Below are 16802 nucleotides of genomic sequence, written 5' to 3' on the forward strand. Positions count from 1 at the left end.
AAATTCAGATAGATTGATTTGCGGAGTCCCAATCTATTTAATTTTGCACTGCGGATGCTGAAAATGATTAGTCAAATGTGCAGAAAATTTCACGAAAGGAACATTAAAGTTGATTCCAAATGAAAAAAATCACGAAATTTCAAATTTCACTGAAGATTTTCGATGGAATTCCAAATTTCTAAGCTGCAGGAAGATGAGAATGCTTTAATTTACTTGAATTCTTTCATTTTCAATCAAACACAAATATCCAGTACCAAATTACGCTGAATTTTCAACTAATTGAACATTCAAGAATTTCTTTATCTGAATTTTCTCAATTTCTATTAAATTTAGTGACATAATTGAACTAAAATCAGCAGGACCCATTGATTTTTTTCATCGAATTCTGAACGTTCAAGAACGCAATTCCTTGAAATTTCAGTGGGCGTGTCAGTTGATAATAATTTTAAAAAACTGAAGAAAATTTTATGACGAATTGAAGAAAAGATTGAATGTTTCGCCGCGTTATTCCGCAGATTTTGTAATTTTTCTTTCACAGTTTAATTTATGATAAATAACTTCTTCTTTCAGTATGGAATATTGTCTGACTCATTCCTAAGCAACTAACAGCTATTAAGAATGAATTCACTGGGTGTAAATATTTCCAAAGTAGTTTATATGTTTTCAAAATTATTTCTCAAACTCCTGAATAATTTTTTTTCTCTGAATCAACACCAATATCCTCCATTTAAAAACATGGTAATCCGCATCACTCCCTCTGAACATTTTAATTGCATCATGCTGCCATCCTTTCTAAAAAAGGAAGATGAATTTCTATCGGCGCACTCCACCTTAAACGAAAGCAAAAGGAAAAAAAATATTTTATTCGAATGAACTCAACCATTTGTCTCTCCAAATCATCCCCTCATTCAACACGAAAAAAATGCTCTATTTGTACTACACTCTCGAGAACTGCCCCCCACCTAACGTTGATTTTCACGGACTGACGCGCGTCCATTCAAGAGGAATCGCGAGAGAGCACCAGAAACGCGCGTTCACCCGGGCTTCATGGAGCCCAGCCTTTTCGACAAATTGCACTTTTCTTTAGAAAAGCGAATCTCAATCCGCCGCCCCTTTGGGTCTGACATCGAATCCGCCGTTTGGGAAAGCAAAACGTAGGGTTAAATCATGAAGAGCGAAAGGAGTACCCAAAAGAGGAATGGGAACGAGAGCTTGGCCAATGGGCCGGAAGGGAGAAAGAGAGAAAAATCCACTGCGTTTTCTCCAGCTTCTGCCCCACCACCGAGCCACCCCTTTTTCATGGGATCTCTCTAACTTACTCCTCTGGCTCTGTCTCCCTTCCTCCTCTTATACATTTTTTTATCAACGTGTCTCGCTCTTTTGCCCGCTCTCCACGAGGCCCATCCAACGCCATCCACTCGACCCTACTTATTTCAATAGCTTTCTCCTTGCCTCGTTTGAATAAACTACGTCTACTGCACACCCCTTTCGCAGACGCCCGCTCATCCGGCTCGTCGAGCCGCGAACTCTCTTACGAATCTCGTTCGTCGGATCTCTTCATTCTTTTTTCTTCTTATTTTTCATTATTGCATATATTTCATTTTACCTCCTTGGGGAACGCGGGTGTTTGTGTGTGGGTGTGACGGTGAGGGGACGATCGAGGTATGAAATTTTGTTTAATGTGGGAATCTGGGTTATTCACACGCAGGGGGATACTACATCGTTAGAGAAAAATTGAAATTTCGGGGACAGTTGACTGGTAATTCTCCGGAGAGATACATTGAGTTTTATTTAGGGGAAAAATCATGAAAGTTTAGATTCCTCTGAAATCGGTATGAAATCGGGAATTCTTGAGCAACTGGGAGGCAAAAAATCTGCGACGACAAGATTTAAGGATATATTTACCTCAATTTTCCTTATTTTTATTTATTTTTATGGAATAATTAAATTGGAATTGACGCTTTCTATAGATTTTGTCATTAAATTTTGAATTTTCAATTACGAAATTCTTTGAAATTTCAGGGGAACTATAATGTGAGAAAAATTCCCAAGAAGTATACCAAAAACTTCAATCAATATTTTTTAACAATGTAGTGTTCTAATTCAAAAAACAATTAATTAGAGACTTCAGGTACATCTTTATTTTGGAATTACTGCTGGATGTAAAAGCAAATACTCGGGTGTATTCGCTACCCATAAATTCTCATATCTCATGAGACTCTACCCTCGAATATATTTCATTTTCTGTTGGAGGTGAGGAGGCTGTACGTAGAATTTTCAATTAATTAAATATTCAAGAATATATTGACCCAAATGTTTCTGATTTCGATGAATTTTCATTGAATTATTGCATCGGAATTTATAACAGTCATTGATTTTTCTAGAGACTTCAGCCGATATTTTTTAACAATTTCGTTTTCTAATTCAAAGAACAATTAATTAGAGACTTCAGGTACGTCTCTGTTTCGGAATTACTACTGAGCGTAAAACCAAATACTCGGATATATTCGCTACCTATAAATTCTCATATCTCATGACACTCTACCCTCGAATATATTTCATTTTCTGTTGGAGGTGAGGAGGCTGTACGCATTATTTTCAATTAATTAAATACTCAAGAATATATTTACCCAAATGTTTCTGATTTCTATCAATTTTCATTGAATAATTGCATCGGAATTCATAATCGTCATTGATTTTTCCAGAAACTTCAACCAATATTTTCCAACAATTCAGTTTTCTAATTCAAGAAGCAATTAAGTAGAGACTCCAGGTACGTCTATATTTTGGAATTACTGCTGAGCGTAAAACCAAATACTCGAGTATATTCGTTATATATAAATTCACATATCTCATGAGACTCAACCCTCGAATATATTCCATTTTGCGTTGGAGGTGAGGAGGCTGGGGCTTTGTATATACGTGCGGGAATATGGGTGTGGGTTTGGCCCATTCCCTCATCTTCTCACCTCGGAGATTTCATCTGCGGCGTTCAGAATCCCAACACACCCCCCGCTAGTACGAGGGGCTAGCGAGTATGAGGCGAGAATTGGCCTGCAAAATTCTCGCGAAACGTCTGGCACTGAACTATTTATGAAGGCACAGCTCGTACCTCTCAACCCCTCGTTTTTCGCCCGAAGTACGCCTATGCTGCGTCAATTTTTTTTTTACTTTTCATTTTATTTTTTATTTTTATTCAAGCTCTTCCTCTCGTGCCCTCCTCTGGTGGTAGTGTCATGGGAGTCTGTGGATGTAAGACATGGAATTTATGTACGAGAGTTTCTCGTTGACATTTTACCATTGAGTTGCCATAAAGTGGAAGATTGTGAGTTATATTTTTCATATACATTTCCTTCGCAATCGACGTGGCCTCTTGGATGAGGGATAGAGGGGGTGGGCGAGGACTGGGGGGAATTGCGCGGAGGAAGCAACGATACTGAACATTATCCTTCTACTCCATTACCCGTGGTCCGAAGAAACATCTCTCCGCTGGGCTCTGCAGAGCGCAGGATGTGGCCTTCAACTGTCCACGTAAAATCCACGAGAAAGGATCACCTTAGTTGTACCGCTTGGCCTCGGCAATGCTGTATACACCGGGCCAAGCCTCATTGACTCCACCACCGATGCTTTCGAAACTTCCGGAATGGGGAGATTTATCGTCAGCCTCGAGGTTTTTGATTTATCTGCGTCTTCCGTTCACTTGATTCGTCTTCGGTGCACCAACTGCGGCTTGATGAAACAGAAAATTGAAATCGTCGGTCTACGATTGTGAAATGATAATTAGGTTTCGTTAGATTCTTTAGGTTGCGTTTCGGGTCGGGATAGTTCTGGACTTCTGTAATTTTTCAGGTTAGGAACGGTGGCAGGGGCTTTTTTAATGTTGGGGATTTTATTTTAATTTGAGATGAAGTCAGTTTTAGGTTTTTTTTCGTATGCTAGAGTATATGATCTTCATTGTTCTATTATTTATGGCACTGTTAGAAACAAAATTGAAATTTCATGGACAGTTCGGTTGCAGTTTTAAGAACAGTGACAGTAGAATTGATTTGGAGGAAATCACATCATCAAATTTCAAATATCACTGGAAATTTAAGCAAATTCGAATTAATTGAAGATTTAAGAACATATTTTCCTTGTTTTTATTAATAGTCATGAAGTTTCTTTGATTGCTTTATTAGATTATGAGTTTTACATGACGAAATTACTTGAAATTTCAGTGGAAATTCAATACAATGTTGAATTTTTCAGCAGCAGGACGAAGATTCCTCAAATAACTTAAATTTTCATTTGAAACATGAATATAGAAGTCAGTGAATTTAAAAATACATTCTCCTGATTTCCATTAATTTTCCTCCAAATATTGAACTCAAATTTATTGTTTCCATTGATTATTGCATTAAAGAGTGAAATTCAAATGACGAAATTCCTTGAAATTTCAGTAAAAATATCACTTGATAAAAATATCCAACAAGCACTGTTAGAAAGAAATTAAAGATCATGGACATTTTAGTTGTAGAATTCGATTTAAGAAACAAAAAATCATGAAATGTTTAATTTCATTGAACATTCAAGAGAATTTCAATTTTTTAGCAGCAGTACGAAAATTCCTCAACTAACTTCAATTTTCAATCACAACATGAATCTTTCGGACAGAATGACACTCGATCTCTGATTAATCAGCAATTCACAAATACATTTACCTGAATTATCTTGATTTCCTATAATTCTCATCGAATAATTGACCTCAAATTGATTGTTTCCATCGATTTTTTCATCAAATTGTGAATTTCAAACGAAGAAATTTCCTGAAAATTCCGTGAAACCGTCACCTACTAAAAATCTCCACCAATTGTATCAGTACAATACCATAGATACGCGTTCCACAGATTCATGAAACTCCCCAATCAATTACTCCAAAAAATAATCTCAACGCAATAATAACCCCCAAATAAACCGAAAGCAATCATTCCGCTCCCAACGCCCAATTCCCCTAAAAAAGAAAGCAGCATCAACAATTTGCAAACAAAATCAAGTCATCGAGAAGCCGAGAGCGCTCGGGTGCTACTTGAGGGTGATTGGCAAGCGTCTAATGTCCCACCAAAGTGTCTCCTCGACCATAAAAACGAAACGAGAAAAAGGCACGAGAGACGAGAGAAAACAGAGGGATGAAAAGAAAGCGCGTCGTATATATAATGCCTCTTCTTCTCGATTCGCCTCAAGTTGACTCTCAGACACTAGCCAGGTGTTCCATTTTAGACTGCCTTGCAATTAGGATAATTTCATTACGATTCGCATTACTGATTAAGAAATTTCCAATTCCGTGCACCATTCAGAATGACGTCATCAGCGTCACATGTTGACAATAGGGAAAAGAGTGGGATGAATACGGCTGAAAGTATTTGAGTATTTGATGTACGCAGGGGAGGGAAAAAAATTTAAAATACTCCTCTATTGACATATTTCTCGTTTCGCTGGATCCAATGGTGCTCGTTCCTTTATTCCTCGGCGGTTCACCTTGACAGGAGAGACAGGAAAAGGTTTTTATTCTCAAGCCCTAATCAAGAAGAGTAAACGCCGAGTGACGGCGGGGGATATTAGGGGGCAAGAGGTGGAGGGTGGAACGAGGGTAGTTAAGGGCTTGAGACCAACGAATCGATGTATTATCCCTGAGCGAAAGCCAGAGTCTAGTCTGTGTAGTCTATACGTCGTAACTCTGTGTACTTGCTGTATATATGTACGCAAAACGCACTCGAGGGTAGTTAGCCAATCGTACAGAGGCAGCCACACCGGATGAATGTCAATGAGGAAGAGACGATGGTTCGTGGCGTTTTAAAAAATTCTCATCCCAGTTGCTTTTTTTTATTTCCTCCATTCCTCCTGTGTCCCCCCCTGGCTCCGTCTGTTTCCTATCAGCGAGTCTCCTACCGTGATCGCTTGTTTGCGCACGAAAGACTCGACGATTGAAAATGCGCTCGTGGAATTTTATGAGTCTCAATGCAATTGCGTAGGAATTCGGGGTAATCAAAGTGGATTGAGTGTATTGCTCATTCAATCTGGAGGGTCGAGGGATGAACCGGGGGTTGGGGTAGCGAATAAATTTGAATTAATAAATTAAATGATTTGTCTCAATTACACTCGTGACCCCGAGCACAAGGAGAATTAGTCACTCCTTCTGGAGATTTTTTCTCTCCTTGTGCTTGACAAGTGCAATTCAATTTCAACTGCTGGATTATATTTTTTTTCCTTACTCGATTCAATATACATATACAAAGGACATGGTAAATTTATCGTGCGGTTGAAGATTTTGGCAGTAGCCTCGAGCCACACAGGAATCCCCCGTTGGCCGACTGGCGTCGCTCGTCGCAGAGCGATAAAGTTTTTTGCTTAAAAAGTCCCTTCCCGTTTAAGATATTCCAGTCTGGTCTAGCCCGGGGGTTGGCTAAAGCACCGGAGGGGAGGCCACTCTCCTGATATCCCATGGGATGAGATGCTACGCTTTCTCTGTGCTGTACAGCCTTATCTCCCTGCAGGCGACGCAACCCCCTTCATGTCTTCTTCTCTCACTTGCTCGTCCATTCTGCATGATGCCCTCGACACCGACGACTGCCCGATGAGAGAGCAGCACGACGGCCTCTCCTCTCCCACCTCCCTTTCAACCACCGCACGACACACTCTTTGTTTCCCAGCCAATTCGGCCCCTGCCGTCAGCCATATGCATTAACTTATTACGAATGTCAGGGCCATTCTTCCTGGTAAGTAGCCTTGTCGTCGGATTTCCTGAGTTGATGTGTCCACCAAGTGAATCTGTGGGGGAGAATGCGTCATTAACGAAGCGTTTAAACGTAATCAATTGAGTCAAATGCACTGAGAAACATTTGTTTTTTGATGAGTACGTCTTCATACGTATGAAGAAAACATCGTACATTGAGAACGATAAAACTTTCGTCAAGAGATTTTGTACTTCTACTGCCCCAAAGACGAGGATAGGAAAATTTTCTGTGAAGAGAAAGGAATTTCTCACATCAAGTCTAGTTGAATCAATTTTTTCAGTCGCTTTTAAGTCTGATATAAATTATTTAATGCAACAATCAGTTGACTTTGTTTGAGAAATCGATTGCTTGTTGTAGATAAATTGCCCCTCATCTTTCGGACAAATACAAAATTTCTTGCCGAAAGGTTTTGTCAATTTTCGAGTCATGAGTTTCTCGATACAAGTAAAGACGTACTTCTCGAAGAATTTTTTGTCTCAGTCCAGATGTCTTCTCCTGATATCATCGTGATATATCAAAGTGGAGAAAAATTCGCCATTCGATTTACATTTTTCCCTCGATATAAAATTAAGAAAATCTACAACTGAATTTCACTTCACGATTACTTGATTTGTTCGCTAATTTTCCCCACCTTTTTATTCGATATATTGATCAGTCTCGGCTAAAAAAAGAAATTCTTGTTTGGATCCGGACCTAACGGAATCCTGATCCAAATCCTCAAAGCACCTTCAGCTAGAATTCTCCTCGGGTCGATCTTCATCTGACCTCCGCATTGCCTTCATTGTGGAAGCTCCTCGCCACCTTGATGACCTTGGGACTACTTCCCCCGAAAGAAAACAATCATTTAAAACGATTCACCAGCACGCTTGGCAAAGCCCGCCCGACAAAAGCCTTCTTCCTCTTTGTGAGGTATCCGCTACGCCGGTAACCCTAACCGTCTGGAGAGAGGCGACACCGTATCTCCAAGTTGGATGTTTGCTCAGCTTGATTCATTTCCCTCTCCCCCTCTACCTCGCCAGCGAGTACTCCGTTGCCGGAAGCTTTTGGGTATGCCTCTAACACACGGTACCATATAACCCTGAGGGAAGCTACCTCTCGTTCACTAACCACTCAGCCAATATGCGACTTCGCCTACGTAAATGTTACAAATTGGGTTTATCCCGTTGGCCAAGCACTGGTCTACCCCATTGTACCTGAAACAATATGCAATTTCAAGGAAAACTTTCGTTCGTTGTTTCATGCAGATTTCTTGACTTTTCAATTTTCCAATTTTTCGGGGGGAAAGGACAACAACAAATATTGAAATCCACTTTCCCTTCCTCCTTGCTCAGTCCCTTTCATTCTCTGTCTCTCTCTCTCTGAGGAGGGTTGATGTTTAAAAGTCGAACAATATTCTTAATTGTCGAGGCAAAAGTTTCTTGTTCGATGCTCGGTTAACTTGGAACGAGAGAAAACTGTGAGGACGAGGGAACGTGCCGGGGGGTTGGAAGACCCCTCACTACTTTGGAACCAGAAAGAAACAGATGGCGGGTCGACGCGAGCAGAGGGCCGAGGGGGCTGGCTTAATTCGAGATAATTAAGCAGTGCCAATTATAAGTTGACAATCCGTTGGGACAGAAATGGTGATCGATCATAGCGCTGAAGCTGTATAACTCTGTTGCAGTTCTCCTATTTATCATTTCACTTGGCTGAAAATTTTTTCCTTCTCCATGAAATTGCACTTCGATTTTAGTGTCTGCGAACATCCAATTAGTCGGACAAATTTTTCTCCACCATGAGAGAGTATTTCAAAAGGTAACACCGGGCAGACAAGAAATTTTGATGATGGCCGGAGAGAGCCATTCGTCAATGTCACTCCAAAAACCAAAAACGAGAAGCAGCACACGGGAGTGCAGAGGCAACGATCTTTTTCTATGCTTTTAACAATATTATACGACATAGGGTATCCTCACACAGACCTAACACAACCCCTTTTTTATCTTCTTATTTAAGCTGCATCTGGCGTTACTCTCTGCTGGGGAAATACGTTTTTACGAACAATCTATCAACCCATCTCGACTCGTATAACATGAAAGCTAACGTTTATACTTTTCGCGACAGTCTTTCTCGTTTTTTTTTCATTTATTTATTTTTATTTGATGGAGTTGTGTAGCTCTCAAGAAGCCGGAAAGTCACTGTTCGTATTCACGTGTTTTTAGGTAGGAGTAAAGTATCTTTGCCTTTTACTCATGGGGAAGTCGCAAATTGTTATTCATCAAGATCACCTGACATGAAACAAGTATAGAATCAAATAATAAATATGATTATGAATATAGTAATGTTTTTTGTAAAATTACATGAAATACTCGATTTGGGGATAATTTGGATGAAATTGCCTAGTTTCTCGAGGAAAGAAAAGAAACTAAAAACGATAAGCAACACAAGAAATCGTTCGGAGGATAGTCTTTTTCTATGTTTTTCACAATATTATACGACACAGGGTATCCTAACAAACACCTGACACGCCCCCTTTTTTTATCCTCGTGTCTGAGCCAAGATATACATTTTGACAAACAATCATCAACCTATCTAGAGTCGTATAACGTGAAAGCTAACGTTCATACTTTTCGCGACAGTCTTGCTCGTTTTTTTTATTTATTTATTTTTACTTAATGGAGTTATGTAGCTCTCAAGAAGCCGGAAAGCAACTTTTTTTATTTCCGTTTCTTTAGGTAGGAGTAAAAGATCTTTGCCTTTTACTCACGGAGAAGTCGCAAATTATTATCCATCAAGATCATCTGACATGAAACAAGAATAGAATCAAATAATAAATATGATTATGAATATAATGATGTTTTTTGTCAAATCGTATGAAATACTCGATTTGAGAATAATCTGATTGGAATTGACTAGCTTCTCGGGAAAAGAAAAGAAACTAGAAACGATAAGCAACACAAGAGATGGTTTAGGGGATGGTCTTTTTCTATACTTTTCACCTAACACGCCCCCTTTTTTTATCGTCATGTCTGAGCGAAGAGATACATTTTGACAAACAATCTATCAACCTATTTCGACTCGTACAAACTGAAAGCAAACGTTTAGACTTCTCGTGACAGTATTTCTCATTTTTTAAATTTATTTTGATTTCATGGGGTTATGCAGCTTTCAAGCAGCCGGAAATCGACTTTCCTCATTTATCTTTTCGGACAGGGGGAAAGTATCTTATTTCTCTAACGTAGGATAAAATTTGATCATCATATATTAATTTTTACTAAATTTCGGGATAGAAATGAGGAAACAATGACTCATGATACGCTTTTATAGAACGGTAAGATAATTTGTATCAAAAATTTCTCTCCGCGTATCTCTGCTCGTACAACATGAAAGCCAACATCTATGATTTTCGAGACAGTCTTCTTCGTTTTTCATTCATTTTTACGCGATGTAGCTCTCAAAAAGCTCTCAAGAAATCAGCTTTTCGTATTTATCCATGTATTTTTGACTCCTAACTAAACGAGACAGAATATCCTTCGAGTGGTTGAGAAATAAGACACAAACGTAACATAAACGTGGAAGCAATTCTCTTGATGTAATAAAGGAGTCTTCCACTTTTATGTATCAATCTAAGGAAATATAACTGACGGTGTACACGGTAGTAATTCTCCCCCGGGGTTTTGAAGAGACCATTCGCTGTGACACGGAGTAAGGGAGAGAAAAAAAACCTGAAGAGATTATAAAAAACAAAGTGCTTCAACGGTGACCGTTGGTGCCAGACATTATACATACATTATGTATATGGATAAATGGAGAGGTGTGTCGGCTCTAAGTACGCGATAGACGTAAATTGAGATAGTGAAACGGTGGTGACGCAGAGCAAGCCAGTCAACGTTGAAGGAGTCCAATGCCACCAACAGGGTAGAGTCTAGACTGCGTGCAGGTAAACCTCCACCCAGGACGCTGAACGTGACATGGATATTATACTGATCCCGTTTATGGTTAGACGTCGTTTATAACCTCCTGGCGTTTAAACGTCCCCTTGCCCTGAAATATATATCTTTATCTTTATGATACTGTAATGTTTTTTCATTTTGTGATACGTAACAAAGTCAAAGCTGCTATCTTGATTCGTGTATGTGTGATGAAGAAAATTTCTGATGAGATTTCTTTACTGAGAGAATCTCGGTGATCTAAAGTTTCGGTAAGATGATGGTACTGATTAAACTCACCGGGGACTCGACAGACCTTGCCCTAGACGATCCAATGGACTGTAGTAACCCGTTGTATTCAGAGATTGCCTGGTTCATTCTTCCATGTTGCATGCATCTTTCACGCGTGATGTTTTTTGATGTTTTGGTATAAAAGTGGAAATAACGAACGGTGGGAGTAACAGGAGAAATGTCGGAGAGGGTTGATGACATAGAAATTTGATTCAAACTCTTCCTATTTAAGGATTTTATGGTTCACCAGTCCTTTGAAATCAGAAATGAAACTGGTTTGAATTCAAATTTGATAAAAATACTAGGATCCTATCTGTTTTTTTGTACCGGAGAATCAGAATCAGAATCAACTGATGCGCGTAATAATTTTCGTGATTGTGAGCGTTAGTAAGATGATGTTCCTGATTAAACTCACCAGGAACTCGACAGAGATTCCGCCATACGATCAAATGAACTGCAGTAACCTGTTCTTCTCAAAGATTACCTTGACTATTCTTTCAGACTTGAATGCATGGTCCTTTACTCGTAATGAGTCGTTACACCATGACAAGGAACAAATTTCCAGACATTTTTAGATAAGAACAGAAACTTCGAACAACCGGGATAACAAGAGAAACGTCTGAATGGTTTGATGACACGGAGGTTCGATTCAAACTCTTTCTATTTAAGAATTTCATGATTCAAGTAGTTGAGATCGGAAATGAAACTTGTTTCAATTCAAACCCGATGAAAATGCTGGGGTCCAATCTGTCTCTTTGTTCCGGATTCACTGGTGATTTGACGGGTGTGAATTGACTGATGTGCACAATAAACAAATCTTAACAAAATTCCTTTATTGAGATAATCTCGGTGATTGTGAGTTGCGGTAAGGAGATTATCCTAATTCAACTCCCCAGGGACTCAACAAATGTTCCCCTATATGTCCCCATGGAAAAATGTATAAAAAATATATATTATATAGACCAAATTAATATATCCTTCGAATATATATACGATTTATGTAAAATATATATGAAACATATATAAATTTACATTTATACATGGAAAATGATTCAAGTAGTTGAGATCGGAAATGAAACTTGTTTCAATTCAAACCCGATGAAAATGCTGGGATCCAATCTGTCTCTTTGTTCCGGATTCACTGGTGATTTGACGGGTGTGAATTGACTGATGTGCACAATAAAAAAAATCTTAACAAAATTTCTTTATTGAGATAATCTCGGTGATTGCGAGTTGCGGTAAGAAGATTATCCTAATTCAACTCCCCAGGGACTCAACAAAAGTTCCCCTATATGTCCCCATGGAAAAATGTATAAAAAATATATATTATATAGGCCAAATTAATAGGGGAGGGTGGGGCAAAACGGCCCCCCTTCAATTGTCAATAACTTGTGAATGACATTGTGAAAATTCCCAGTTTCAACTTCATTTTGAAGATAATTTTTCATTCTTCAAAACGAGCTCTAACTCATCCCAATCGGATTATTGAATCGGAAAATATTGACGATTGAAGGGGGGCCGTTTTGCCCCATCCTCCCCTATATCCTTCGAATATATATAAGATTCATGGAAAATATATATGAAACATATATAAATTTACATTTTATATAACTTTTATCGATAAATCAGGCCAGTTCTATATATAAAATTTATAATTTTCAGAATATAAATTTTTTACGAATGGGCGATCAAATAAACCGGACAGAGAAAAAAAGTTTTCGGTTTTCAGCAAAGGTTCTGGTTCTCAGGAATTTTTTTTGAAATCCATTACCTAAAATACTTAAATCATTGCACTTTGATTCTGGAATTCAGGACTAGGGGTTCCTAAAAAAAGAACCGTTGGGTATCGAAATCACGAACTCCGGAGTTCTTAAAACATGAACCTTGCGGTTCTTAAATTGATATTCTTGTCTCCTCAAATGATCAGCATTAATTATGGTATCACATTACAACTCGGATAACCCCCCCCTCGCTTCGTCACGAATCGTCCCAAATAACAGAACTCCCCAACGGTTCTTGTTTTAAGAACTTCGTATTCTTGATTCCAGTACCGTAGTTCTGAAATTCTGTACCGTGATGGTGGAACCCAAAAACTTTTTTCTCCATGTATAGTAACCCGCCTTACTCAAAAACTACCCCGACTATTCTTCCCGACTTTAATGCATGGTCTTTCACTCGTGATGAGTCGTTGCACCGCGACAAGAAATGTACCACCGAATGTTTTAAAATAATAATAGAAACGCCAAACGACGGGGGCAACAGAAGAAATGTCTGAGTGAGTTGGATGGCACTGGGGTGTGTGCTCGGTGATGCCGCTCATTCTAGTATGGACCCCGTAGTGTAAGAGAATCGTCGGAGATGTAGTAACGCAAAGGAAAGAGAAGAATAAGAGGGAAAGAGGAAGTGAGAGGCAGTAGGAGAGCTCCGCCCCGCGAAATATGGCGAGCTTCGCCAGGACGTGATTGGGTGACGGGAGGACCCCGCGGCTCGCAAGCCAAGACATTGGTGCCTCTCTCTGTAGCTTTCCCTCTGCCACCCACGTTTATATCCCTCTTACCGCTCTTATACTCCTCGCTTCACTTGCGCTAGACCCTGAAAATATTCTCGCCTATTGTCTGGGGTATGAGTGTGAGACTGTGTTAGGGTGGGAAAAAAAGAGGGAGGATTGGTGGTGGAAGAATGGCTAGTGGTGCGACGCTTCAGGCACTATTTGGTACCCGACTATCTGGCTCTGGAGGCCAATTCTCTCGCAGCAACCAACTGCTCAACGTTGCTCCCACCGGTGAACTCACTGTTATTTTCATCATCCACTTACGGAGTAAAATCGCAGGAGAGGAAAATAACGCAAATCCATGACGTGACTCCGGCTAATGCAATTTGTATTCAACTTGGTGAAATCCATTTACTTCAGTCTGGAAATTGATCGATTGGTTCTCTCTTTTTTTCTTTGGTTTTCGCACAATTGAGGATTAACTCGGCAGTGTACTACAGGTGGAAACCAAGTACTCTCGAATAAAGTTGCTCACCTGGTGGTTTAGGATAGAGAGGGGCTTTGGGTATCTTGCGCGGTGGTGGCAGTAGTCAGGGGCTGTGGGTTGGTAGCTCCGTTTGTTTGCGGAGGGTGCAGATAGATTAATCATCCGTTAAGCTCAAGCAAGACGTGTACGGTGGTGGCGTTGGTTGTGCTGGCTTAATCCACCGTACAAACCCCTTCCTCTTCTCCTACACTTCATACCTCAACCCACAATTCCTCACAGTATACCCACTGTGGCCTATACACCTTTCTCTTCACGCTTCGAAGCTGATGCTCTTACTCGGTGGCGACCCTTTTCTAGTGTTTTAGGAGGAGACAGCGGGGGTAGTGGGTTGGGAGATGGGGAGTATACATCTAACTCGCGACGAGATACATCCACTTGGCTACGTGAATTGTCTGACTTGCTGCTTCTTCAAGTTAATGGATACTATCTACCAAAGTGACAAATTAAAGCCAGAATTGGATGAACTCCGGTGAACTTACACGTCTCCGGTCTTATCACAATTGTGCCACTGGAAAAAAAAGATCGTTTCAATTTGAATAAATGTGGAGTTGGGGATAATCGTGATAACGCGGTTAAAGTTTAAGGGAATTATGAGTAGAGTTGAATGAAATATTCAAATTGGGTTTGTTTATTTTTTCTAGCAACTGGGATATTTTTGATGCTTCAGGAAAAAGCACTTGGGGAAAATTACAGCATTCAAGGGGCCTTTGAGCGCTACGTTTGAGGGTATTTTCATGTTTTCTTTGATACATTATATTCCCTGGATTCCCACGTGAGTGGAAATATCAGATGTACAAACGCTATCGTTCTTTCAAAGGATAATTAGAGATCAGTCAAGCTAGACGCTCCCTCAATGCTCCCTTTTGCAAATGGCATGACTGGGATGACAGTATTATGCAGTTCCATCGCGATGTACATAATACTGGGGAGAGATCCGAAAGAATATTCCAGGTAAATAGAAAATTTAATCACTGTTGCTTGAGAAGGAAGCAGCTTTGGAATTCATGGAAAATTTTTTACAAATAAATGTAGGGTGTGTGTATTGATTTCATGATTCAAGCAGATAATTCAAACTTGATAGAAGTGCTAGGATTCTATCTCTCTCCTTTGTATCGGATTGACTGGTGATTGGTGATTTGACTGATCAAAAATCACAATCAGAATTGGGATTGACTGATGTGCACAGTAAATAAATTCTTAACAAAATTCCTTTATTAGGGGAGGTTGCGGTGAAACGGACACTTTTGACTTTTTTTAAATTTTAATGAGGTGCTGAAATATTTTGATAAAATTTAATAATTTTTTTTTTCAATACAAAGAACAATTCAGTAGCGAAGCGGTAAACCGGGTTAAGTCGATTTTTACTATTGGCTAGTTTTTGACGAATATCTCGGAATCTAAAAGAGATAGAAAGATTTTTGTCAGGACCTTTTTTGTAGAGCCAATAGAGCGATATAAAAAAAATTGTGAGAAAAATTTTGCTATCTCTCTTAGATTCCGAGATATTCAGCAAAAACTGGCTAATAGTCAAAATCGACTTAACTCGGTTTACCGCTTCACTACTGAATTCTTTCCCTTTGTGACGATCCTAAACTGAAATTGACCAATTTGTTTCTGAGTTATGAATAATTTAAAAAAGTCTAAAGTGTCCGTTTTACCCCGCCCTCCCCTAAAATAATTTGGTGATTGTGAGTTTCAGTAAGATGATGTTCCTGATTAAACTCACCAGGAACTCGACAAAGGTTCCCTCATATGATTAAATAAACTATAGTAACTTGTTGTATTTAAAGATAACCTCCACTATTCTTCCGGACTTGAATGCATAGTTCTTCACTCGTGATGAGTCGTTACACTATGACAAGGAACAAATTTCCATATGTTTTTAAATAAGAATAGAAACTTCGAACGACGGGGTTCACAAGAGAAACATCTGAGTGGGTTGATGACACGGAGGTTCGATTTAACTCTTCCTATTTCCCGAGTCGAATAATTGGACCTGACAAATTCTACTTAGGTCTCTCCGTTCAGAACTGGATAGGTCTTGGGAAGCCTCTTCCCAAGTGCTTCCGAGACCTTTCTACCTCTGGTTATGTCCCACTTCAGCACTTGTTAGGTGTAAGCAGGACTTGCATTCAGACTTTCCAAATCCTTGCCGGTCCCCGTAATTCTATGGGCCTATATTAAATCTGCGTTCATATCCCTATTTACTCATGCGTTATTGAAATAAAAAATGCAATTATTGTTTTTTTTTTAATCTCGAAAATCGACATTTCACGGGAGGGTGGAGGGGAGATGCATGTATGCGGAGGCTTGACATTTTTATCCAACAAGCGGAGAAGGTTGCAGAATCTATTCTAGCCACTCTTGCCCCTTCGCTTGCATGCATTGTCCAAATAAAAAAAGAAAGTGTTAACAAATCTGACCCTTGTTCCAAGTAAAAACCGAAAATCTGACCCTGTGGCCGCCGGTGAAATTTTTTTTTTTCAGTTTTCACTTTTTCCACATACTTTTGAGAGTTCTGAATAGTCCGTCGCTTAAATAGTTGGAATCAACGTTCACCCAGCTAAAAAATTCGATTTTGCCGAAAGTCGACTTTCTCCCGAGAAAAACGAAAAATCTGACCCTTTGAAAATTTGAAAAAAAAAACTTTTTCAGTTTACACTTTTTCCACATACTTTTGAGAGTTCTGACTAGCCCGGCGCTTAAATAGTTGGAATAAACGTTCACCCGGCTAAAAAATTCGATTTTGTTGAAAATCCACTTGCCCCGGAAAAGCCGAAAATCTGACCCTTTTGCTG

The 16802-nt window shown here is 39.4% G+C and overlaps 1 long non-coding RNA gene across 1 annotated transcript; it reads right to left on the reverse strand.

Moving 5' to 3' along the window:
- Positions 1-6232: 6232 nt before the first annotated feature.
- Positions 6233-10770, reverse strand: LOC107038665. Its single transcript, XR_001460908.1, has 3 exons — positions 10536-10770; positions 7402-7963; positions 6233-6804 (listed from the first exon to the last, which is right to left on the reverse strand). It is a non-coding gene; the product is annotated as an uncharacterized LOC107038665 (long non-coding RNA).
- Between the last annotated feature and the right edge of the window lie 6032 nt (positions 10771-16802).

This window comes from Diachasma alloeum, unplaced genomic scaffold (assembly GCF_001412515.2).
Source record: "Diachasma alloeum isolate Michigan unplaced genomic scaffold, Dall2.0 Dall_scaffold_00286, whole genome shotgun sequence".
Lineage (NCBI taxonomy): Eukaryota > Metazoa > Arthropoda > Insecta > Hymenoptera > Braconidae > Diachasma > Diachasma alloeum.